This window comes from Cnephaeus nilssonii (assembly GCF_951640355.1).
Source record: "Cnephaeus nilssonii genome assembly, chromosome: 12".
Lineage (NCBI taxonomy): Eukaryota > Metazoa > Chordata > Mammalia > Chiroptera > Vespertilionidae > Cnephaeus > Cnephaeus nilssonii.
The window spans coordinates 10124097-10150249 of NC_137083.1; the positions used below are offsets into that span (position 1 = coordinate 10124097).

General features: G+C 47.0%; 1 protein-coding gene across 2 annotated transcripts in view; it reads left to right on the forward strand.

The window, feature by feature from the left end:
• Positions 1 to 26153, forward strand: part of JAZF1 (JAZF zinc finger 1) — a 300096-nt gene that overhangs the window by 124515 nt on the left and 149428 nt on the right. The window lies entirely within an intron of this gene.

Genomic DNA, 26153 nt, shown 5'->3' on the forward strand with positions numbered 1-26153 from the left:
CTATACTGACCTGCCAATATGTTCAGCAAGTCTTTTACTTTTTTTCATAGTTTTCAACTTTCTTATAAAAGTCGTGTGGGAAGGACAGGCTTCAGATAATCTGGAATTCTGTTTGGTTGGGTTCCAGCTCTCAGCTAATCAAGAATTTCCTGGAGTTATGAGGTGTGCACATGTTTCCTTTTTTGGAATTTCAGTTATTCAATATTTGCAAGTAAATCTTGGGAACAAGAGTTGCAAACATGGAGTGTTCACAAGAAATAACAACATTATAAAAAGCAGATGTTAAACAGTTTTGCTTTAAAAAAAAGATGATCTCCATTATTTACACATGCTTGGAGGAAAATAAATTCAATAGTAGAGTTTTTATCTTTTCTTCTTTTCTTTATCTAGTCCAGTTATAAAAAGAAAATTATATGAATCATTTGCTTAGCAAGTCCAAATCTACATAGATATGTAGTGTAAGAACCATAAAACTTTGAAAAATTAGCATGTATCTATTAGTTATGTTAATACAATCACAATAAGAAGCTATTTGCTAGGCATTGTGAAGCCAGAGTTCTTACTTAAATGAGGCCTTTTGATCTGGTGTTTAGAAGGACAGCTACAAACCCCTTGTGGAGTCTATTTGGGACCTGAATGAAACAGGGACACAAATAAAATTAGAATAATTCAGATGAAAGAAAATGTACCACACATAAACTGGGGAGGGGGGGGGGGATTGTGGCCTTGAATTGTCCAGGTGGACAATCTCCGTTGCATGGAAAATTCCCATTCTCCCCGCCCCGCGTGTGGAATTGACCTGGTGGATTCGTTCTCCTTGGTTCCCTTGCTCCTTTGCTTAGTACCTTTTGTAAGAATTGTCAACTGAGTCTCAAGCTTTTTCCATTAGAGGAAAACAACTTCTTCTTTTCCTATTTAAAATTGGGATGTTGCGACATTGGAAATGAAAATTCCAACATCTCGCTGTCCATTCCTAGTAAAGCACTTTGGACATACGTGACTAGAGGAGAGAAGGGAAGAGACAGGTAGGCATTGAAGGGGGGCGTGTTGTTGGAGGTCACCTGTGAGCATTTGCACTGTCAGAACGGCGGGACCACGGAGCGGGGTCCTGCATTGCTGGAGGGGCCCTGGATGTTCTCGAGTTCACTGTAAGAGCTGAATTAGGGAACTTCTCTGTCCCACCTAACTCTGGACACTGTATGATCCTGTGGATCAGGATTGAGAAACAGGGTTTGTTTTGACCAAATGGGCCCAGTTTATAAGGAAATTGAGATAAGAGAAGCTTACATATAAATAAAACTGGAAAATTCCTCTCTCTTCTTTCAGATAAGGAAACTGAGGCTCTGAGAAGTACCATGGCCCAGCCAAGGCCTCACAGCTAGTTTCTGAATTAGGGAATAAGAACGCAGCCCCCTTGCCGAAACTGGTTTGGCTCAGTGGATAGAGCATCGGTCTGCAGACTGAAGGGTCCCAGGTTCGATTCCGGTCAAGGGCATGTACCTTGGTTGCAGGCACATCCCCGGTGGGGGGTGTGCAGGAGGCAGCTGGTCGATGTTTCTCTCTCATCGATGTTTCTAGCTCTCTATCCCTCTCCCTTCCTCTCTATAAAAAATCAATAAAATATATTTTAAAAAAAGAAAGAATGCAGCCCTCATGATCCTTCCTTCACGTTTATCTCACCGTGTCCCCTCTCTTTCCCTGAATCACTTTCAGAAAGTTTTATATGAAAGGAAGTCAAATGTAGTATGGTCATGGATGGAGATTTGACTTTGGGTGGTGTGCACACATTGCAGTATACAGATGCTATATCATAGAATTGTATACTTGAAAACTATATAATTTTATTAACCAATGTCACACCAATAATTTTAATTTAAGAAAACTCAACCAAGCCCAGCTGGTGTGGCTCAATGGTTGAGCATCAACCTATGAACCAAGAGGTCCTGGGTTCAATTCCCAGACAGGGCACATGCCCAGGTTGCAGGCTCGATCCCCAATAGGGAACATGCAGGAGGCAGCTGATCAATGTGTCTCTCTCATCAGTGTTTCTAACTCTCCCGCTCCCTTCCTCTCTATATAAAAATAAATAAAAACATATTTTTTTAAAAACTCAACTGAGATCAAAATGTGGCCTGCTAAGCTTTTATAATACCTCACAAGTCAATCATTAAAGAACTGCTTGAGAATTAAATTGAAATTGGCTTAATTGTAACTTAAAGTAACTGATCTTTTTCTGACCAAGCAGATCTCATGGATGTTTTCTTTAAATTCCTTGTCTGTGTATCTTATTGCAGAGGACGCTTGCAAGAAAACATAATATTTATTGTAATCAGTACATCTAGTCTTGCTGCTTTGTCTTTTTCTGCAGTCAGCACTGTTTTCAGCCAGAAGTAGACAGAAGTTAAGCAAGGTCTCCATGTACCCAGACAAACTGTGAGCAGATGGATTCTCTCTGCTCCTACGAAGGATTTGCTCAGCTGTCCGCTCTTGTCCCACAGATGAGAATCTTCCTAGAGGAACCTGAGCCACCAAGCTGTGCCCATTGGAGAGTCGAACAGAAGCCCTGGTCTATTTATCTGTTTGTGCTTGAGATGCGGATGGTCGGCTATAGGGTTAACTAGATGTTTGCTGTCTCCCATCTAGCGATGTGTGTCTTTCCAGATGCTGTTCTGTGAACCCAATTATACTGCCCTGCCCTCTCCACCCCACGCCCCAGAGCACCCAGGCATTTAGAAATCTCTGGGTGTCTAATGAAGGGGATAAAGGCACTGGTCTACGTTGGGGAGGCCTCTTTCCTTCCTTCCCCTGTTTGGCCCCAGAATTGCCTGTACACCCTGAAGAAGCCCAAATGCCTTCCAGAGGTGGGCCCCCCTCCTCAAGCTTGTGTCAAGATGCTCCGTGTCCAGAGCTGCCTGCAGAGTCGGGGTGCATGAGTCTAACACTTACATTTGCATTCTGGTTATTCCCCTAAAATGAGCCGGGACTGTGGACAGCAGAGGAGAAATAAACAAAAAGAGAACTTTATGTTACTGATATTCTTGAATAATATGAATGTCCCTGATAACAGTATGAAACATAAGAAGATGTTCATGGTAGAAAGCAAGATATGTTTTAGTTATCATGCCAGCGGCTTGATAATAAATATTTATCAAGTAGACTTGAACCTGAAGTTCATCCCAGGCTGGGCTGCTGTCCCAGTGAATGTTAGTGTGTAATGGAACCGTACTTGTTGCAAAGAGCAGCATGTTAAAATGACTGGTTTGGGGAAGGTTTGATTTACTTTTATTTTCCCCCAAAGCTTCGACACACTAATGCATCAAGACAAAGAAACGGCTGTAATTGCCTGAGTAAAGTTGCAAGGGTCCTGAGCAATCAGCTCACATACATCTATAATAATAAAAGCGTAATATGCTAATTAGACCATACATCCTTCCCGATGAAGCTGGGGCTGCGAGGGAAGCCCTGGTCCTGGGTGCCTGCCGGCAGCCAGAGGAAGGCTTACTCTTGCATGAATTTCGTGCATCTGGCCTCTAGTTTACTTATAAAGAGGCTAGAGGGACTCAACTTGACTTTATATGTTGTTAGAAGAAACGATTATCTTTTTGCTAAATTGTCACAAATATACCCTTCACCTGATTAAAGATATTATATTTGACAACTATGTGTAATTTTTCCTTATGATTTTCGTGTTTATCGTCATACATGTCTCTGGTCTGTCTTCAGTGTTTCAGTTGCTGTTACTTATCCCCCTCACCCCCACCCCTGGGGCCTCATTTTATTTTCTATTTTTTCCACTTTTTAAAAAATCTTTATTGTTGAAATTATTACAAATATCCCTCTTTTTCCCCCCATTGCTCCCCTTCACCTGGTTCTACCCCATCCCATCCCAGCCCGTCGCCATCCTATTGTCTGTGTCCATAGGTAATGCATATAAGATTTATGTTTAATCTCTTCCCACCCCTCATCCCCCTTCCCTCTGAAAATTGTATTGTCAGTCTGTTCCATTTCCATGCCTGATTTTTATTATATTCACCAGTTTATTCTGTTCATTAGATTTCTTATTTGTTTATTTTGATTTTTAGATTTAATTGTTGATATGTATGTATTCGTTGCCATTTTGTTGTTCATATTTTTTATCTTTTTCTTCTACTTCCTCTTTAAAAATATCCTTCAACATTTAATATAATCCTGGTTTGGTGGTGGTGAACTCCTTTAGCGTTTTCTTGTCTGTGTTGCTTCTTATCTGACCTTCAATCTAAATGATAGCTTTGGCCCTAACCAGTTTGGCTCAGTGGATAGAGCATCAGCCTGCGGACTGAAAGGTCCCAGGTTCGATTCTGGTCAAGGGCATGTACCTTGGTTGCAGGCATATCCTCAGTAGGAGATGTGCAGGAGGCAGCTGATCGATGTTTCTCTCTCATCGATGTTTCTAACTCTCTATCCCTCTCTCTTTCTCTCTGTAAAAAAATCAATAAAATATATTTTAAAAATAAATAAATAAATGATAGCTTTGTGGGTAATCTTGGTTGTAGGTCCACACTATTCATCACTTTGAATATTTCTTGCCACTCCCTTCTGGCCTGCATAGCTTCTGTTGAGAAATCAGCTAACAGTCATATGGGCATTCCCTTATAGGTAACTGACTGCTTTTCTCTTGCTGCTTTTAAGATTCTCTCTTTATCTTTAGCCCTTGGCATTTTAATTATGATGTGTATTGGGGTGGTCTTCTTTGGGTTCTTCTTGTTTGGGGACTCTCTGTGCTTCCTAGACTTGTAAGTCTATTTCTCTCACCAGGTAGAAGTTTTTTGTCATTATTTCTTCAAATCGGTTTGTCATTATTTCTTCTCTCTCTTCTTCTGGCACCCCCATAATGCAAATGTTGGTACACTTGAAGTTGTCCCAAAGGCTCCTTACACTATCTTTACATTTTTGGATTCTTATTTCTTTTTGCTCTTCTGGTGTTTTTTTTTTTACTTCCTCGTATTTCAAATCATTGATTTGATTCTCAGAATCTTCTACTCTACTGTTGAATCCCTGTATATTATTCTATATTTCCGTCAGTGTATGCTTAATTTCTGACTGGTCCTTTTCCATTTTTTTTTTTTTTTTGGAGGTTTCTAGAAGATTTTTTAGTAACCTTGTAACCGTGGTTTTGAACTCTATATCCAGTAGTTTGCTTTCTTTCATTTGTGACATTTTTCTTTGTCTCCACATTTTGGCTGCTTCCCTGTGTTTGTTTCTATGTATTGGGTAGAGCTTCTATGTCTCCTTGAGTTGGTAGAGTGGCCTTATGTAGTAGGTGTCATAGAGAGCCCGGTAGCTCAGCCTCCCCAGTCACCTGAGCTGGGAGCTCTAGGTTCACCTCTTTGTGGGCTGTGAGCACAGTCTTGTTGTAGACTCAATGTAGAGACTTGAATGCTGTTGGTGTCACTGGGAGAAATGACCTCCAGGCCAATTGGCTGTGAGGACCAGCTGCACCTACAGTGGGAGAGCTGCTGTGCAGGAGATACCCCTGTGGAGCAGGATTTGCTTCAGTGGAGCTTTGGTGCTCACCGAGTCTGCCCCTTGAGTGTGTCAGTTGTGGATGTGTAGAGTTGTAATCTGCTATGGTCTGACATTGACCACTGGGTACACTGGCTCTTGGGTCTCCAGGAAGAGGCAAAGTCAATCACTGCCTGGGGCCACCCAGCAGGAGCTACAGAGAGATCTGCAGGTTCCTCCTCTGTGTATCGGGTTTGAAAGTGCCCAGACAAGGCCCAGCGATGAAGCAGGCTGGTGCTGGTGCTGGGTCTTGGGTCTTTTATTGATAGGTTTGGGCTCCCTGACTCAGCTGTAGCTTGTTGGAGAGACTTTACCCTGAGCAAGGACAGGCCACTCATATGCAACAGCTGTTGCATGCAGCGTGGGTGGGGTTGTAAATTGGATGAGGTGGGGTCTTAGGGAATCACATGGGAGGAGCAAACAAAAATGGCTGCCAGTCAGTCCTGCAAGGAACAATGATCATCCCAGCACAGGAACAATGATCCCTCGTAGCACCTCCATCTGGAAGAAAGCTGCCCCCGAGTTCCTGCCCTGCTGCCAGACAATCCAGTTCCTCCTCGTATGTGTCTGTGTCCCCCAGAGCCTCGCCCTGGTGCTGGAGCTCAGAGGAAGCAGGACCTTGTAAGTTCAATTCGTGGTGCCAGCCTTTTAAGGGGAACAGTGGGGTCTCCAGCAGCCTCTATGTCACTGAGCCCCAGTCCCCACTGGTTTTTACAGCCTGTAGTTATGGGGACTTCTTTTCCCAGCTCTGGGAGCCTGGGCTAGGGGTCTGGTGTGGGGTTGGGACCCCTTGCTCCTTGCTCCTCTAGGCCCTGGAGAGACGATCTCCCTCCCAATTAAAAAAGCGAGCCATGTGAGTGCCGGACCAGCCCGTTCTGTGCCTCCGCACTTCCTACCAGTCTCAGTGTGCTTTCTTCTTCTCTAGTTGTAGGACTTCCATTCAGCTTTCCAGTGGTTATGGGTGATGGAGGTTCTGTATTTTAGTTATAATTTTGATGTGGTTGTGGGAGGCGGCGAGTACAGGTGTTTACTTACCCTGCCATCTTCCGTGAATTGGTCTCAGTTGCTGTTACTTTAGAATTGAAGTTGAGAATTGCTTCGGACAACAGCTGAAAGCTGTGGTGGGCTTTGGAAGCCCAGCCAGAGGGAAATGTATCAGGTTATATATTTTCTGATTTACATTTTGTCGTTCTGTATACACTCTACAAAGCACATGCTAACAGTTCCTAAGCATGTCATAATTTCTGACTCTATCCTATCGGTTTATTCCTTCTGGTCCCTCATCCCAAAAATAAAACAAGAAACAAAATCAGTAATTAGGAAGGAAGATGCCTTATTTGAGTAGCTCATTTGCTTTAAAGAGTTTTATTTTCTCAGAAAATATTTCTAAACAAGTTATTTTTAATGATGCTCCTTTTAATCTTTGAATTTCTTATTTCTTTCTTTGTCTGCTTTTTTCACTTGATTTAAGATTAATGCCACCCTAGTCATTTTAAACTGTTCAACAGATAAACTGGACTCTCTCTCTCTTTTTTTAATACGTGTCTATAATCTTGAAATTTCAGTAATTGTTCAGCCTGTACATTTGCGTCTTCATGTTGCAAGTCCCCTGTCTCACCGGCTGTGTGAGGTTTCATACATAGGCTGGTGAAAAACTCATAGTTGGTTTGCAGAGGACATGGCATGTTTACCTTTTATTCAGTAACAAATTCCTTTCCGAGTCAATAGAGGAAACAGGATTTCTCTCTCGATATTTCATCCAGTTCCATGTTTCTGTTAAAGAGGGGCAGGGGGGAGTTTGATGGCATCATTTATGTATTGTTCTAGGACAGTGGTCGGCAAACTCATTAGTCAACAGAGCCAAATATCAACAGTACAACGATTGAAATTTCTTTTGAGAGCCAAATTTTTTAAACTACTTCTAACGCCACTTCTTCAAAATAGACTCTCCCAGGTCGTGGTATTTTGTGGAAGAGCCACACTCAAGGGGCCAAAGAGCCGCATGTGGCTCTCGAGCCGCAGTTTGCCGACCACGGTTCTAGGAAGATCATGGCATTTGAAATGAGAAGACTTGGGTTCAGATTCCAACTTGGCTACACACCTGGGTATGTGCGCATGGGCAAATCACTGTCAGGGCTGGGCCTCTATTCTTTTCATCTGTGAACGAAAGGCAAGAAGCCTCCTTTGCAAACACTTTTGGAATGGTGCAGGATTTGGTTTAATGAGAATATCTTCCCTACAAAGAGGTTGTGAATATTAAATGCTACATTACATAACTTGTAAATCGCTGTGTATATGTTAGTTATCTTCTTTCAAATCCTATTGCAGTTGTAACTGACCACACTCAAAGGCTGCTTACTAATACTCCAAAGAACAAGTAGTAAGATCTACTTATTTGGTCACAAAAGAAACTAGAAGGACTACTTTGTGCTTCCGAATCTTCTTCCCCTGGCTATTTATCTTAAAGGCATTGGGACCCCAGTGGGCAAAGTCTTATAATTCAGGAAATCAGGGCTATTTCAAAATCAGGACAGAAAGGGGTAAATTATTGCAGCCTGGCATTTAAAAAAATCCTATCAAGCCCTCCAGACAGTGTTAACCACGTAGCTGGTGTGTCCTTGACGTCCTCGGCTGAGGTCTGAGGGTGTCCTGTGGTCACATTACAGTAATTCCCCCAAATTTCAATGTTCCAAGCCTTCAAGGTTCATTAGTAAGATATCCTCTCTTTTCCAGGAATTTTGCTCCCCAAAAAATTTTGTGAGTGCCTGGAAGGCTCACACATGCAACCCCAGTGTCCCCTAGAGCCAACCAGTCCTGGGGTGTCTCATGAACAAGGAGAGCCCCCTCCTGCTCCTCCTGTGCCCCAGCACCTGCCGCTGTCACCAGCCCGTTCCCACTGTCCTCTGCCACGTTGCTCGTCTCAAGTCTGTATCCCACACCACACACCAGGCTCCGGGTGCAGAGGCTTCCTCTTCAGCTCCTTAGAAATGTTTTCGTTTTTGTGAACTTTCAGTCCCATCATGGAAGCTCTGTGCCTCTCAGAGTCTCTCCTGGACCAGAAGTGTCCAAACTTAACTATTTAAAGCCCTTAATCTTTCTGCGTTGGCTCTCAGACCTCACGTGAAATGCGTGAAGCCCAAGGCTTCGGGATGGCCTCCTCCTACTCTAAACACATTGGACACACTCTCGTTCGAGTGAAGATAAGGTTTCACTTACCACAAACAGAAGAGGCCGCCGATCCGGTGAAGAGGCAGTGGGCTTGACTCCCTCCAGCTGTTGCGAAGGGAAGCACGCTGTTTACAGACACGCCAGGGCAGGGAAGACTAGCAGCAAGGCCCAGCGGAGCTCCGTTTCTCCTTTCTCTTTCTTTAATTCCCAAACTTAGGAGATGTGTTCCATTCCGTCCAAAGAATGCCCAGTCACTTCTATTTTCAATTTCCAAATGACAGAGCTTTTTAGTTAGTTCTTGTCTAGCTTTCTCAAAGGATGCATATTTTCCTTCTTTGGTTTAGATAGAAGATATGGGGGCTCTTTTTTGATTCTGATGGAGAATGCACAGGTTAGAGAAGAGGGGAAGGAGAAGGTACAGGTGAGAGCCAACAGGAAATCGGGCCATGAGTGACATGTTTTGCGGATTTTACCTTTACATATCGAGGCCCAGCTTTTACGGAGGCCACACCTGGAACTTCCTTTTAGGTTCCTTGTAAAGATCCGTTAGAGAACCAGCCCCCAGTCTTTGCTTGTGGATATGTGGGACCCTCCGGGGTGTGCTTGGAAAAGCAAAGCCTCCACAGGCAGGAAGAGCCTCCTCATTCTTTCCCGGTGCCAGGCCCCCCATGTGGCAAAGCTTCGATGCCTGCCTCTCCCCAGAGGAGCTCCATCAGAGAAGGAAGTCCGGTTTCCTAGGGGGAAACTGACACGCCTACAGACGGTGCATATGTACAGTGCGTGTCTGCGGGCTGTATATCTGCAAATGGCGCCTGTCTACAGAACGGTGCTTGTCACCAGGGCAGGTCTCACTGGGTCCCTATTTGTCCTGCCCTTGGCTTCCCACCTTCAGAAGCAATCTGGGGCTGAGGGGTGGGGCATTGGGATAAGGGTCTTCCCACAAAATGCCTTCTCTCCCCCCCTCCCCCAACCCACTCATCATCCAAAAGTGCCTGCCTGCCAGTGTTTGCTTCCTGTGGACTTTCAGGGTGTGAACACACAGGTAGAAGTGGCACCACAAAGATCCTCCTCGACCCCTCCTGCCCATTTCATCTTCTGAACGCTGTTCTTTAGAAAGCCTGACTTCTTTTCCAGGGTCTAATGAATGAAGGTGCCATCGATACAGAAAAGATGGAGAGGACAGGTGGACCCTGGATAGGTGTCCTTATAGCTCTAGAAGTCTCAACACCTTACCCACTAGAGGGCTTTTAGGGCATGTTTATGGGCTTAGAGGTAAATACACTTAGAGCCACCGTGCTTCGCCACGAAGAGGTACGTACCTTGGGTAATGGAAACAGTGTCATCTGTGAACTCTAGTTACTTTTCATGGGCACGGTGCCCTTCTTGGTATGAATCATGACACAAGAATGAAGATGATGAATATATGTATGTGAGTATATCATAAGAAGGTTTGTATCTTCATTCCGGGAGCAGTTTAGGTCAGACTTGACAATCTTCTTAGTAAATGTTTGTGAAATACGTTTGGCCAGAACCAAAATAGAGATCAAAACTTTTATTATCCTGTCTCCCTAAAATGAAAGAGAGAGACACTATTTAAAGTTGGAGTTTCAAACCAACACAATGATAAATAAATACTACTTTAAAGTCAAGATGGTAACTGACGACCTGTATTTTACATTATAAATAGTTAGGAAGGTTCATAGTAACTCAAGCACTTTTTTTAGTGGTGCAAGTCTCAACCTGACAAATAGATGACGTGAAATTTATAAGACCTCCCCTAGTCCCTTCCAAGAAGAATGCAAGCCAAAACTTGAAAGGATTAACGGTCCTTACTTCTGCAGCCTTGCCCATAGCCAGTCACGGTCACCTTGGAGATTTACCTGCACAAGCATCGCGGCTTTTCTCGGGCAGGCACGGCTGTATCTTGTGTGGTTACACAAAGCCCTGTGATCGGAATAACCAGGCGGAAATGGTCCAAGTCTCCTTTTGGCAGTGAACCTTGCTGCAGAAACCTCTTAGTTGTACAAGATATTTAAAACTGTTTATCTCTTACCCCTGCCCACACTGATTTGTTGGTATTCCATCTCTGCCTTCTACAAGCCTATAAAATTTCGGCTGCTCCACAGTCGGGGCCGAGGCCGCATTCTGTATATGTATATTTCAACTGAACACTCTTTTACCCTTCTTTAAAAACATTCCGTCCAACATCCATGCACCACCCTCTTAAAGGGCTCTTGCTCCTTCTGCTTTGCTCGGATCTAAATCTATACTAGTAGATGCAAAACCAATAGTCTTTGTCTGTGTTCTTGAAGCTCACCTGCTCACATGCTTTTACACTCACTCTGATGGAATATATATAGCCAAGCTGTGTTATTATTAGCTTTTGCTAATTTTTCTATCTTGAAAGTAAGGGTGCTCTAAACCAGATATACCTGAGGTCAGTTCTTTAGCCAGGAAGTGCTCTGTTTGACTGCAAATGCCTGACTTTCAAGGAATATTTAGCACTTTAGTCTGAACCTTCTGCCTTATCCTTGTGGTTTGCTTTCTACTTAGAAATGAACTCTAGTCAGCACCAGGGGGAATGGATGCTCCTTCAATTTGCCAGCAGACTTGGTTCTGATGACTTCAAATGAAAATAACAAAAGTAGCATTGCGTTCCTTTTCTTTCTTTAACTCATGGGATCACCGATTTATTATAAAAGGATGTAACTCAGGAACAGCCAGATGGAAGAGATGCATGATTCCAGTGTGTTCTGTTACATGTATTTGATAGCTGATTATTCAAGAGGGGATTTTTACTTTTCATCTGTTAGTAATTCCTTACAACAAAAGAAGTGCGATATATCAGATACTCACTCTGGAGTGCATTGCCTCATCCTCACTCTCTTACCTTCATTCTTAAGATATTTCATAAGCCTTTGCCCAAGTTTTCTGAATAAAACATTGCCATCCTATGTAACGGTCTAGCACAGAAATGAACTGTTGTCTTTATAGGAAGAACTCGGACTTGGCAGGACATCCCAAGTGGGCGTCCTGTGGTGGGACCGATTTCCTCCCTGGGACCGTCCCCCTATCAGCACAGCCCCTTGAATCACTGCAATCTCTTGAAGTGAAAAAACTCACAAAAGGTATTTCAGGAACATGGATATAAACAAAAGGTATCGTCATGATTTTACTTCAAGTTGGGTATATCATTTTAAATCTTTTGCAAATATTTTCCCCTTAGTATGAAAAAATAAGAAATTTGAGCAACTCGTATGGGTTTCTCTGTACCATGAAAACTGTTCAAAAGAGCTCACCCATTGTATCTCAGTGGTTGACCCATGAACCAGGAGGTCACGGTTCAATTCCGCATCAGGGCTCGTGCCTGGGTTTCGGGCTCTATCCCCAGTAGAGGATGTGCAGAAAGCAGCCAATTGATGATTCTCTCTCATCACTGGTGTTTCTCTCTCTCTCTCCCTTTCCCTTCCTCTCTCTGAAATCAATAAAAACATGTTTTAAAAAAGAAAGAAACTTTTCAAAAGTGAAAATACTCTTTTTAAATTTAAATTTTCCATTTTAATTTTAAGAAGTAAAATTTTTACTATTCCCATCTAGAAATGAAAAGGCCATAATAGCAAGGATTTTTGTCTGTGTTTTGAATTCACTTCTGTGTACCTGTCACCCTGAACAATGGGTGATATTTAATAGACATTCAGTATGTTTTGTTGAATGAATAATTGATAGTCTAATATTATTCACCAACACTTAACAGAGTTGCTAAGTCAAAGGAGACATTCCCAACGAGATGCCCGATCCTATCATTATTTGTGACAGTTGTATACAGTCCTACCGATACTCTAACACTGAATGCCATGTGACTCTAAGGATATAGCCATGATGTGGTTTGTGCCATTTTGGAAAGTAGTGATAACATGGTTGAATTAAACCCATAGGTAAAGACTCAAGTGAACTCTTTGGCCCTCTTATTTTTAAAAATCCTCCCACTTAAACTCTGATGGTTTTTAGGGACAATTATTTTAGCCTTCCCTAACCTTTTTTGGAGTTGGCAACAAGCAATAAAACACCCAAAGGTAAAGAAAAAAAAGGGGTGATGGCTACATGGGGAACTTAGATTTGGCTGGATGGTGTGCCTTTGTGGAGTAACATCTGAGATGAGGTGGTTGTTTCGTACTGAACTTGGGTCTATTTTAATGAAGTTGATTTCCAGGGCCTTTGCAATTGCAGAGACCAAAGTTTCAAGTAAACTGATCAGCAACTACAGAGAGTAAACAAAATTCCATTGCAATGTCTTCATGACCTTGGTTTTATAATTCACTAGATCAGCTCAATTTAGAAGTGGGCTCGCTCCACAATGTGGGAGCTGTGTTGTGTTGGTTCAATAAAGAGCTTGGTCCCCTGCCTTCCCGATTCACATGCAGATGGTGGCGGGAGAAAGCAGGCATTGGGGCTGAATCCCAGCGGTCCACCAATCACGTGGTGTTACCTTGAGTCTGGTCCCATCACTGCCCCTTTATTTTTGTCCTTTAGCTGTAAAATGGAAACTACAATATCTGTTCGGCAGCATAGTGGTGAGGATGACTGAGATCGTGCCGTGGAGTAAGTAGGTGCTGAAGACTTCTCTCTTGCCTGGCCCTCTACGTATTAATGTATGTTCATGCTGCACTGAACAGAATGACGTTCTGACACGAGAGTGTTCTTCCCACTCCCTCCACCCCCATTACCATTTCTCTGCTCTTTGCAAGTCCTGGGGTCTAAAGCCATGTTCCTCAGACTTTCACTTTTCATGGACCCAGAAAATGTTAGCAACACACTGATGCTTTTTCTCTTGCCAATTACAAACTTAAAAAACATATGTACCCTATATCGTCAGCATCGTTTCACAAAAGGCGAGTTTTATAACCCAAAGAACCAGAATCTGCAAGACAGGGTGTCCTCATCAGTGTCTCACCTCCTGGCAGAGACCAGAACAGCCCAGGGCTGGCCTTTCAGATCCACTTTCCTCTTCAGTGTCACTGTGCCCTAAATGAGCCCCTCTGGGGCCGCCCATGAGGTTGGCCTGGGGATGGGGTCACCAGGCCTGTCCCCGGGGGGCGTTTCTCAGGGATGGGAGAAAAGGCCATCACCCCCACGCACACAAGCCCACTCAGCTGTTACCATTTAGAGGCCCGAGTCTGTGGTGAGCCTGGGACTTGGAGACTTTCACCAGCCCTCAATGCCCATAAATTAAAGAGTCTGTTTTTAAACATGGGAAATGGGAAAAGACGTGCTGGTGAATGGGGGAAGGTGGGAAGCCCACTTGGGACAGCAAATCAAATTAGTTCCCGATTCAATGCCGTGGAGAACTGGGGTGAGGAGGGGTGAGCTTCTCGACCCCAGCCACTCTGTGGACGTCCCTTCTTAACTGTCAGCATTAAGGAGCTGCTCGCTCCCGTTTCTGATGCTGGTGATTTGAAAAACACTTCGTTTGGTTCTCTTCAGTGGAGAGAACGTTTAGTAAGTGACTCCCAGGTGGAGTTGTGTGCTAGGGACGGGGTACTGGGTCTTTCACCTCTGGCTGGTCTCCATGAGAGTTATGTATTCTTCTTACAAATGTGCAAATGATAAAGGCCGTTTATGTTTGCACACTTGAAAAACCAGCATTTGCACGGTGCTTTGAATCATTGCACTAATGACCCTGGCGCCATCGGACGGGCTTCCTCACACCTAGGACTTCCCATGACCAGCCCGTTCGAGGAAGATCCATGTTCCACGTACACCTCCTGCACTGGAGGCAGTCAGTGTCCAGGAGGAACCTGGGGCGTGAGGGAAACGAAGCTGATAGAGCACCAGTTGAGGGCTCTTATTGGCCACAGTGCCAGGGTCTGTCACTTTGGTGCCCCAAAGTTGGAAGTTCTTGGTCTGCACTGAATTCCCTTTCTCTTACGTTCGTGTCCTTTGTTGGGGGAGGACGTTCTCTTGGCCGAGGCCTAGATGTAGGGAGATGAACAGGCTGTTTCTACTGCAACACATCCCGCTCCAGGCTTAGGGCAGCTGGTTGAGGCGAACCCTGGGTTTTAGGGAGGAATGCTTTTGTAGTTTACCGCCCCACCACCACCCCACCCCCTGGAGCTTCATCTTTAGCAGCCACTTGTTGCTATTAGCAACAGGATGAGGTTATAGGCCTGGGGACCAGACCCAGCAAGGCCTCCAGTCTTGCTATTATCTAGACCGTAAGCTAGAAGATAAAAGCTGATGACCAGATGACCACAAGTTCTGCTTTGTCCTGGCTCAGCCTGGTTTACACATTTGTCCTGGTGGCTCATGAATAGTGTCCCCATTCACCTTCAGAGGACCGTAAATTATATGATCACCACTCCTATGCGTCAGGGACACACAGACCTCCCTGACTTACCAGAGCCCTGGTGAAGTTTGGGCCCGAAGCTCTGAGTAATAACAGTGTGCATTTGGCCAGAGTAAATAACCCCAGCCCCACCGCATCTCTCAGGAACCCGTAGCCACTAGGGAAGGCTTGTCTAGAATTAGGGCTTCAGAAACCTGGCCAGAAATCTTTCCACTTCACCTCAGTCCAACATCTGGTGCTGTGAGAGCCATAGTGACAGGATTAAAATATGCCACTGAGCCAGAAATGAAGGCTGCGGAGTTGAAGGTATGGTTTCAGGGTAGAATCTTAGGCCCTGTGGGCTCCTGATCAGTCTTCTCTAGCAAACACGGCCGTCTTCCACCTTGAGAGACAGTGTATTTTCAAATGGCCTGGGTTTGGATCCTGCTCGGCCCTTATTAGCCATCGGCTGGAGGAAGTCAGTTTTAGCTTTACCAGTTTTGTCATCTGTTTTATGAGGACACCATGTTTCTTTTCCACGATGTTACCATGGTTTCTCTCCCCTAGAACTTCTAACATGCTAGTCCTTCTTCCTAGACACTTCTTGCTGCCTCACCTGACCATCTGCTATTCTTCCTTCAGCTTAGTATCAGCTCTTCTAAGAAGCCCTTCCAATTTTCCAAGCCCAGGTTGATAGAGTCCCCCTTCCCGGTGCTCATTCCTTAGCCTAGCACTTATCCATGGTATCTGTGTTCCTTAGTCCAGCATCTACCCACAACATCTGTGTTCCTTAGCCCAGCATCTACCCACAGCATCCGTGTTCCTTAGCCCAGCATCTACCCACAACATCCATGTTCCTTAGCCCAGCATCTACCCACAACATCCGTGTTCCTTAGCCCAGCACTTATCCATTGTATCCGTGTTCCTTAGTCCAGCATCTACCCACAACATCCATGTTCCTTAGCCCAGCATCTACCCACAGCATCCGTGTTCCTTAGCCCAGCATCTACCCACAGCATCCGTGTTCCTTAGCCCAGCATCTACCCACAGCATTCATGTTCCTTAGCCCAGCACTTATCCATAGTGTTTATCACACTGGGTTGTAATTGCTTGCTTCTCATCCCTCTTCTACTAAACTGTCAGCTCCATGAGGGCAGGAACACTGTCCATCTGGTTCCCTTCACCTTTGTCTCTCCAGCAACTAGCCCGGTGATTAACTCATTAACAGATACTCCGATACAAATCCGTACAGATGACCCTTGAACGTGGGGATTGGGGGTACCAACTCCCACACAGTCGAAAATCCACATGTGGCTTTTGACTTCCCCAAAACTTAACTACTAATAGCTTACTGTTGACCCAGAAGCCTTACTGATAACATACACCGAGTGGCCAGATTATTATGATCTCTGAACGCATAATAATCTGGCCACTCAGTGTATATCCTATATAATAAAAGGCTAATATGCAAATTGTCCCCTCGACCAGGAGTTCGACCAGCAGGCAGGCCGGCCAACCACCCATGTCCCCTCCCCCTGGCCAGGCTGGCCAGACCCTACCCATGCACGAATTCATGCACCAGACCTCTAATATAAATCCAGGCCTCTAATATAAATATACACACACACACACACACACACACACACACACACGCTGAGTGGCCAGATTATTATGCGTTCAGAGATCATCATAATCTGGCCACTCAGTGTATAGTTGATTAGCACATAGTTTGTATGTTATATGTACAGTGGAACATCGTTTCTCGAACTTAATTTGTTTTGGAAGGCTGTTGGAGAAGCAACTTGTTTGAAAACCAAATCATTTTTTCCCATTAGAGATAATATACATTGAATTAATCCATTCCAGACCCCCAAATGATTCCCCTGTTTAATTATTCTTATATACAGTAAATGTCTAATGTACTGTTTAATTTATAAATAAACACTTCTTAAATTTATTGAACCACCTCCTACTAGCCTTAAACGAATTTTTCATATAGCACTTCCTGGGACATGCTATCACCAGCTAACTGCTTTTCCTTTATATGATCAACAACAGTTTTTCCACCTATTCAATTGCTGTTTTGTGAGCACTTTCACTCCCTTTGCAACTTTAGCACTCTTGATGCCTCTTTATGTTTTTCAAGTATGCTAATAGTCTATTTTGCCAGAACAAAAGTATTATCTCCTCTGTTTGTTGCCTGAGAGATGCTTTTTGTTATGCTGAAGTATCAGCAAGAAAGGGTTGTCAGGTCTGAAAACTGAAGTTTTGGTCTACAACCGAGACATTTTTTTTCTGGTCAAGAACCGAGTTGTTTGAGATGGGAGATGTTCTCAAACCGAGGTTTGACTCTCTTACATACTGTATTCTTACCATAAAGTAAGTGAGAGAAAATGTTATTAAGAAAATCGTAAGGAAGAGATCATACACTTACAATACTATACGTTTTTATTGAAACAAATCTGCGTATAAGGGGGCCCACACAGTTCAAACTTATGTTGCACAGGGGTCAACTGTACTTCCTGAATGAACACATAGGCGAACACAGGCTAATCGGGAAAGTCTCTCCCCCTGAGGTAAGTGTGGTTGCTCAGTGGTTCCAAACTTCACGATGGTGTGTGGGATAGGGTTGTGTCTCCCTAACAAACTTTATTCTTGCTAATGTGTTCAGAATCCACTTATAATTCTTCAGAAAACTTCTTGACTTTCACTCAAAGTTCTGGTTTTCCTATGAATAAAAACATAATTTAAAAATTGCTTTGAATTACTTTTAGGCTCCTTTAGGGTATTTCGAGAAGCAGTTTTTTTGTTGTTGTTGTTTTCTGCAGGAGCTCAGTTTTGTCCATAATAGCAAAGGCATAGCGATGGGAATGACTTCAATGAGTCACTCATTCTGAGAAAGTTTTCCTCTTGAGAAAGGGGAGTAATTAATAGATTCGTGAGCAATTCAGAATTATCTGTGGGATTACAGTGCTCCAGGATCAGGCGTGTGTTTCTTCCTTCATGAAACGCTCTCGGGACCATTCTAGACCATTCTGGGCCGTTCTGGGCCACCTTGTTTAGGTGTGAACCCCTCATGGACATTTTCGTTGTATTCCTTTTCCTGAGTGTTGTCATGTGCCCTCGGCTCCAGCACAGCCTTCTGGAGACCACGGACTTCCTCTCACAGCCTTTCCCGTCCCCGTCATGTCAAGCGCGGCCTCATGTGCTAAATGAGTGCTCGTAATGTGTTTATGAAGAGAGAAATATTTAACCAAAACCTTTAGGTTATCAGAAGTGAATATAAGATGGGCCCATTTTAAAAAGATGATGAGGAGGAAATACAGCACACTGCACAAGCTGCACTACGTTTGGATAGTTGACAAGGGGTAACATTTATTTTCCAGACTGTTCACTGCTCCTATAGGCATAGCGATGATTTTTTATGATGACCAAAAATATCCTAAGTGCTCTTCTTTTAAACAGACGATGTTTTTTCTGCCCGGGAATCGCGGCCACACCTCTTTGGCCGGTAGAGGCGGCAGTGGGAGCGAACCGGTCTCTGCAGTGCGTTCCCCCATTTGCTAGGACGATCAGGGCGAGGTGGTGCCGGCTGCATTCTTTCGGTGGAAATTTGGAAAGATGGGTCTGGAAAAGCAGTTAAGGGCAGCGCCGCCGTGGTGTGTTCTTGGAGCGATGCTTGAGGACTGGGCAGTTACATAACGCCGAGAAACGGAGACGATAGCCCGATGTCCGTCCCGTGCCAGATGTTTTGGTGGTGAGGTTGTGCGGTCCTCCCTGATTTAACCCAGGCGTATCCTCGGGTCTCCGAGACCAGGTTTCATGGCTCTGGTCACAGCGACCCTTCAGAGCATCTGTGTTCAGAGCATCTGTGTTGTTATGTGTTCACATGTTGCTGATGAGGAACCTGTGGCCAAGAGAGAGGTTGATTCATTTGCCAGAAGCGACCGAGCCCAGAGCTCCCGAGGCTGCTATGCTGGCCCTCTGCTGGGCGCCCTGGGCTCTGTGGCCCGTGCCTTCGGGAAGCGAATAACCCCTGGGGCCTGGGATGTAGACAGATGATACAACTCAGTGATGCGGACTCTTCGGGCGGCACTTTGGGACCCAGAGGAAATCAGAGCTGTTCAAATGCCCCAGCCTGTTCGGGGCCCTCGGTGCTCCCACCCCAGCCCCCCCTCGCATGCCCTTGTCCGCCATGCACCCACCGTGCTCACACACCCTGGTTTCGGCGGGCGGTGGTGGCCTGTCCTGCTCATCTCATCCCAGCTGCCCCCCTGCGGCTGTTCACAGGGACACTGTGATTTGTGTGGCCTTCGTATGTGCTGAGCCATCCCTTTTACACAGGATTTCATTCATTCCTCGCGCCTCCAATATGAAAGCGAGGGTCCTCCCTGCTTCTCAGAGGAAGAAAGTGAGGTTTTGAGATCCTGACTCACATGCTCAGGCGTAGCTAGGAAGTGAGAGGCCTAGGAAGTGAATCCTGTTTTGTCTGGTTCCCAAGGCCTGTGACTTTAACCTCCACCCCCACCCTCGCCCCGTGCCCCTCGGTAAATGCCTTCATGCCCATCTCTGTGTGCCCCCAAAGATCAACGCTGCACTCCGTGAAAGCCTTTCCTGGCACATCCCACCCCAGGGCTCCCTGCCCACACCCGCCCCTCTCTGCCTCTCCTCGGCCGTCTGGGAGGCCCCGTACCCCCGCCTCCTGGACCATGTGATCCCTGGGGCCCGTCGGGGCCCCCAAGTGCTGTGACTGCAGAGACGCTCCATACGACGGCGGGCGTCCACTCCCAGGTGGCTCCTGAGCCTGGCTGTGAAGAGAGATTGAATATTGAAGTCCCGAAGAAGCCGCTCCTTTTCCTATTGCCTCCCTTCCTCTCTCAGACTTCCTGGGGGGAAGTTCGGTCGGTATTTGCAAGCTCCAGCTGCAGGTTTCATGTCACTTTTAAAACAACCAGCACATTTCACTAACTCTCTGACCCGAAGTCTCGGGTGCCAGCTAAGAAGGACCCGCTCAGCCAAGGGTTGCAAATGCTTGGAAACAGTGGCATTTATTAGAGGTTCCAGCCCCTTCCCGTCGGAGCACAAATACCCATGTCACAGTGAAGCCGCCGGCCAGCACGCATGTTCCTCGATGCAGCAGCCGCCTCCTCGCCTCTGTCTCCGTGGTGTGAGAACGGTGACTGTTTTCTTTACCTGCTGCAAAACTGGCAGAGGGTAGGAATAGTCTTAGGTCCACGTTGGCTATGGGGCCCCCTACGTGTCATAACACTTGTCACCACAAGATGTCAGTATGGTATCAGTCCTGGGTGCCACAGACTGACAACGGTGGCCCAGTTCCTTCTGCTGCAGGATTAGCCCACATTCTGCCTTTCTGATTCATTTCCCTGCGCAGTTTCCGTTGGGAAAACTCATCAAGAGGCTTCTCTGAGCTCTCTCTCTAAATTTACTTTCCTAGCTCCTCCTTGAGTCACAGATAACCCTAGGAATCCCCTCTTTTAGGTGTTATCTCAGCACCTTTAAAAGTTTGCAAGATAATGGTTTTATCTCTGTCTAAGGAGGGTTTTAAGTAGTTAAGGATGGGGGAAATGGTATCGCTAGTAACAGTACTGATAGGCATTTTTGGTGTGTGTGTGTGTGTGTGTGTGTTTTGTTTGTTTGTTTCATTTTCTCTCTCTCTCTCTCTCTCTCTCTCTCTCTCTCTCTCTCTCTTTCTCTCTCTTTCTCTCTCTTTCTCTCTTTCTCTCTTTCTCTCTCCTTAACCTAGAGAAAAAGAAGGAACAGCCCATATTAAGTAAAGCCAGCAAGAGAGGGAAAATGGTGCTCAGGAAAGCATTGTATTGAGGCCGGGGCGTGCTCCGGTACCCCCAAGGGAAGTGGGTATATTATGCCCACTTCTCAGTTAACTAGCAGCTAGTAAACAAGCGGCAGAGCCTGGTTTGGACCTGGATCTACTTGTCCCCAGAGCCTGCGCCCACCCCAAGGCTGGTGCCATTACTCTTGTTCGTCTGTCTGTGGAGGGATCCACAGGAGGGATCCGTGTGTGGCCTGGTCAGCAAGTACATGTTGAGTCCTGGCTATACCGAAGGTACCGTGTTGTAAACAATGCAAAGCCCTGGCAAATATCTCCTCTGCCCTCAAGAAGCAAAATCAAGTCAAGAAGGGCAAAGACATGTACGTGAAGGTCAAGGGCAAACTTTGGGGCGGTGGCCTTTCCTTGGAAGGAGGGAAGGGTGGCCAAGCCGAGAGCAGGGCCCCGGTGCGGGACATGTCCCAGCCCTCCCAAGGGCTCTTCATCAGGTTGGTCTGCAGTAAACCTGCGGGCGCACGGAGTGTAGCTAAGGCTGCTCCCACCCTGACTTTCTGTGGTTCTAAAGCGGAGGAATATGAGAAGGAGGTATAATCCCAGCTGACAGAGGTTGCCACCCATGCGTGCCTTTGTACCCCAGCTGGCAAGATTACTCCTAATCCTCTCTTTAGGTGGTCTGATCCAGGAGGACAGGTGACAGCAAGGCGGGAGGTAACGCGTGGTGTGGGGGGCTGTTTCCAGCTCCCCGCTCCAGGGCCCAGATGGGGAGGGGGACAGCCCTGAGGCTTCTGGGAAGGTCGGCCCCGGTCGCAGCAGCGGGCTTTGGAATGGGACTGGAGCAGCACTGTGTCCGAGTGCAGAACTTGGCGAGGACGCACAGGAGAGCCCCGGGGATGACGGAGCATCAGAAATAAGACCTGAGCCCTGGCCGGTGTGGCTCAGTGGATAGAGCGTCGGCCTGCGGACTAAAGGGTCCCGGGTTCGATTCCGGTCAAGGGCACGTACCTTGGTTGCAGGCTCCTCCCCAGCCCAGGCCTTGGTCAGGGCACATGCAGGAGGCAACCAATCGATGTGTTTCTCTCACATCCATGTTTCTCTCTGTCTTTCCCTCTCTCCCCCACTCTCTCTAATAATCAATGGAAAAATAGCCTCGGGTGAGGATTAACAACAACAAAAGACCCCAGGCCTTGCCCTAACCGGTGTGGCTCAGTGGATAGAGCGTCCGCCTTCGGACTGAAGGGTCCCAGGTTCGATTCGGGTCAAGGGCATGTACCTTGGTTGCGGGCACATCCCCAGTAGGGGGCGTGCAGGAGGCAGCTGATCAGTGTTTCTCTCTCATTGATGTTTCTAACTATCCCTCTCCCTTCCTCTCTGTAAAAAATCAATTAAAAAAAAAAGAAAGAAAGAAAGAAATAAGACCTGAGCGGGGAGGTTAGAGAAACAGGGTTCTGTAACCTGGGGCCCCTGGGGGTGGCCTGGGCAGGCTTCCTCGCGAACAGTGCTCAGCTGCTCAGTACTTGTCCGTAAGGAGAGAGGCCAGACCGCAGCTGAGCCACGCACACTGTCGGTGTGATCCGTGGCAAAGTTTTCCCCGCCAGCAGCTGTGAAACGTGAACTACATCACGGAGAGAACGTCATAGAATTTTCTGTCTTCCTGTCTTGAAAAACCCAGAACACAGCGGACCTTTCAGAAGTAGAGGACTGGAGGCCTGGCTCTCCCAGACACTGTAGCTGTCGTTCAGCTTCTGCTGCGTTCGGTCTGAGGGGAACGTGATTGGCAGCGAGAATCATGTTTTATATAAGACTGGATCATATTAGTTGTAATAGTGGGTTCTGAGAGGCTACCCCTACAGTTTTTCTTCTCATCTGGAAGACTTTGGAGAGTGAAATGGGGTGCTATTAATAACATGCTGGGGCAACAGGCATAAAGGAACATGGTCCCTGACAAACTGTGACATGTGGTCACCCTGATTTGGGAGTTCTCGTTAGAGGGATCTCCGTAAAGTATAAATCTCATGTTCTCTCCTGCTCTTTAGACTTCTCTGTGGCTTCCCATTGCACCAGAGTGAAACCCACACCCGATGCTGGCCCCTGTGGGGCTGGCACCTGCCCTCTGCCAGCCTCCTCCCTGCACTAACTCAGCACATTCCCACCTCCAGGCCGGGCCCTGGCCTCTACTCCACCTGGAACCTCGCTCTCACTGTCCCAACCTCACCCCAACCTGCCCTTTGCCCGGCCGGCTCCTTCTAATCTCTTGGGTCTTGGCTGGAACCTCACCTTCTCAGAGCACCCTCCCTTTCATCCCGCAGCTCATTTCTTCATAGAAATGGCCCACATTGAAGTCACTTCCTGTTTGTTACCTCTTGGCTGCCTTCTTCACCAGAATGTGCACACCTTGAGGGCAGGAATCACATCTGGCCTGTCCCCTGGTGTCTGGTCATTGCTGCACCTGCCAGGGAGACAGGGACGAGACAGATCCATGCAGAGTGAGTGAGTCACTGCTGGTGTCCAGGTCGCCTGATTCACCCCTGCCTGTCCTGTGTACCCATAAGGCCTAGGGGGTCTAAAACAGCAATCGGCTGCATCCTGTAGATTCTTTCAGGCAGCAGAATTGGTTGAACTTGGTACAATCCTGGGCTGAGAAAAGCCTGAAACAGCCCCTGTCCTTGGAAAATGTAGGGTATCTTGCAGAAGAGGCAACATGGACATTAACCAAGTTCAACAATGGTATATGCCAAGTGCCAGTGAAAGGCCCAGGAGAATGGTGGCTCTGCCCCCACCCCCCCCTAGTTTTCTTACTGATACAGTATACATGGTAGTATGTTTTTGCTTATTTCCTGCTTGACCTTTCTCTTTCCAGAATAGAAACTCCAAGACAGAAGAGCTATTTTTCTCTTCTGTGTTCGCTGCTGTATTTCTAGTGCCTAGAATGAATGGTACCTGGCCCATAGTAGGTGTTTAATGAAGATATGTTGAGTGAAAGAAGGAATGAGGTAAAAGTGAGCCCTGGGCTGCATGTAGGTCTTTAATGGGCCCTGTAGGGATGGGCTGGATTTGCGGAGGGGGAACAGTCCAGAATGAGATCATGGCACAGATAAGGGACCAGTGGGTACCAGATCTTGACTTGTTTAGTCTAGAAAACGAACCAGTAAGTTTCAGGTTCATTTACTGAACTCTGAGATAATGTCCCCGCGGCGCTCCTCCCCTCCCCCTCACTCATTTGGTCCGGGCGACACCCACGGCGGAGGTGTCAGGGGAAAGCTGGCTGCCTCTCGCATTCCTTGGTGTTGGCCTTCCAACAGCCGAGCAAAAATAAGCAGCCTCGGGCCCCTGTGGCTGGTCTGGGGATTAGCGTTGAGTTTACAGGCAGTCCAGGCCCCTGGCCCCCTTTCCTCTGCATTCCCATCCCCGCCGTTCGCCGCCTGTTTCTGACTCCTTCCGAGGCTGGAAAATGTAAGAAATCGGTGCATTAATTTCCACGACGTCAAGAGCTCTGGGCTGGCGCGGGAAGCATCACTCGTTACACCCACTGGAACGGGATGGTCTCACCTCCAATCCGGCGCGGTCCCGTCTGAAGCACGGAGGGACGGGTGCGATGTCCGTGGGCTTGGTCTGTCACGGTGCCTTGAGATTCCAGCGTGCGGTTCACCCCCCTGGGCTCAGAGGCTCTCCCTCCTTTGTCCTCGTCAAAAAGCCGCGCTGTTTGGAGGAGCAGCCTCTTGAGGCGGCTTCCAGCTGGCATGCGAGGGGCTGGCGGACCTGAAAGCTCTGTGGGGTGGCACGTCTGATGAAATGCGGAAGAACCATTGGTGGGTGTGAGTGGACAGGCAGACTCGGAGCCTGCGGTGGACATGGGATCATCTGAAGGTGGGGGGATCCCCTCTTCGTGACAGAACAGCCAAGGAGGCCTCAAACAGAAGGGGTCCCAAGCAGCTGGTGGAGGAGGGTGTCTTTCAGGCCTGCCTCCAGCACAGCATCCTTCTCTAAATACACAGTCCTTTTCGGGGGAGAGGGTTTGCAATGTATGTGTACGTGTATCACTTTTCTAGGCTCAAATCATAAAATATTTCAAACATGCAGAAAATAATGCACCCGACACGCTGTATCTGCCGTCTTGCTTTAACAAATGTCTCAGGGCATCCATTCCCTATTTTTTAAACAACCTGTTATTGTAGAATAGTTTTAGGTGTATAAAAGAATTATAGACAGAACCGAGTTATATATTCCCACACCCAGTTTTCCCTGTTACTAACATCGTATGCGGACCCAACTGATAATCAACGGAAGTTCATCCTTGACTCAGATTTCGGCAGCTTTTTCCTAACGTCCTTTTCTGTCCCAGGTCCCCATCCAGGGACCACATCATGTTTAGCCACTCTGTCATTGCACACTCACTGTGCCCAGGGGCTGCAGGTAGGTGGGAGCTGGGATCGCCCTGGGGGCGAGCCCGCCCATCCTTAGTCCCCTCTCCTCCGAAGGACAGGGTGCTTTTGCAGAAGCCACGGTTTCCTCTTACCTCTGCTCCAGAAACGCCTCGGAGAGTCACTGGCTCACAACCCAAACACATTCTGCTTTCTGACACCCAGATTTATCCCTCCCGGCCAGGATCCAGGGGACCGATTGCTAGAGAGGAAGAGAGGCCCCGCCTGGGTCTCTGCTGCGATCCCATTTGCACAGCTGCCCGTGCTCCTGGGGCCGGAGTCAGTGGGAAGGGCTGGCAGGAACCCCTCCTTCCCGGTGCTGGGACCCCATAACCACTGCACTCAGGGGAAAACCTAATGCAAGAGGCGAGTTCCTACTTCCTTACCTTGGTCTCTTAAGAAATAAACCTCTTAGCTGAGTGGTAGGAGAAGGCGTGCGTTTTCCCTGAGTAATCCCAGGGCAGCATCGATTTGGGTGGCTATTGGAGGCTTGGGTTTGAAACCGCTGTATTTTTACAGCTGTAGAATCTAGTGCTTGAGTTGCTTTAACAAGCAGCCGTGGGTTTGTTTTCTGGCCTAAGGCTGCCACTGGTGCGCTGGGAAAATTTGATCCGGGGCCCATTTCTAGGAAAGTGTTCTGTGCGTTTTAGTTCAGCGTGGATGGCAGGGTACCGTGCCTGCTGGCCACACCTTCATTCGATTGCGGTAGGCGCGTGATCTGTGATTCAGATACCTGAGCCGTGAGAGTCGAAGATGGCCAATGCGACCGGGAGCCCAGAGGGGCGGTGTCCCAGGCCCCGGTCTGTGGCCAGGATTGGTGACCTGCTCCAGTCCTCTCGGTGATGGCCCGTCCCTCTCAGGATTCTGGGCTTGGCCTCGCACTCAGAGGTGCCCG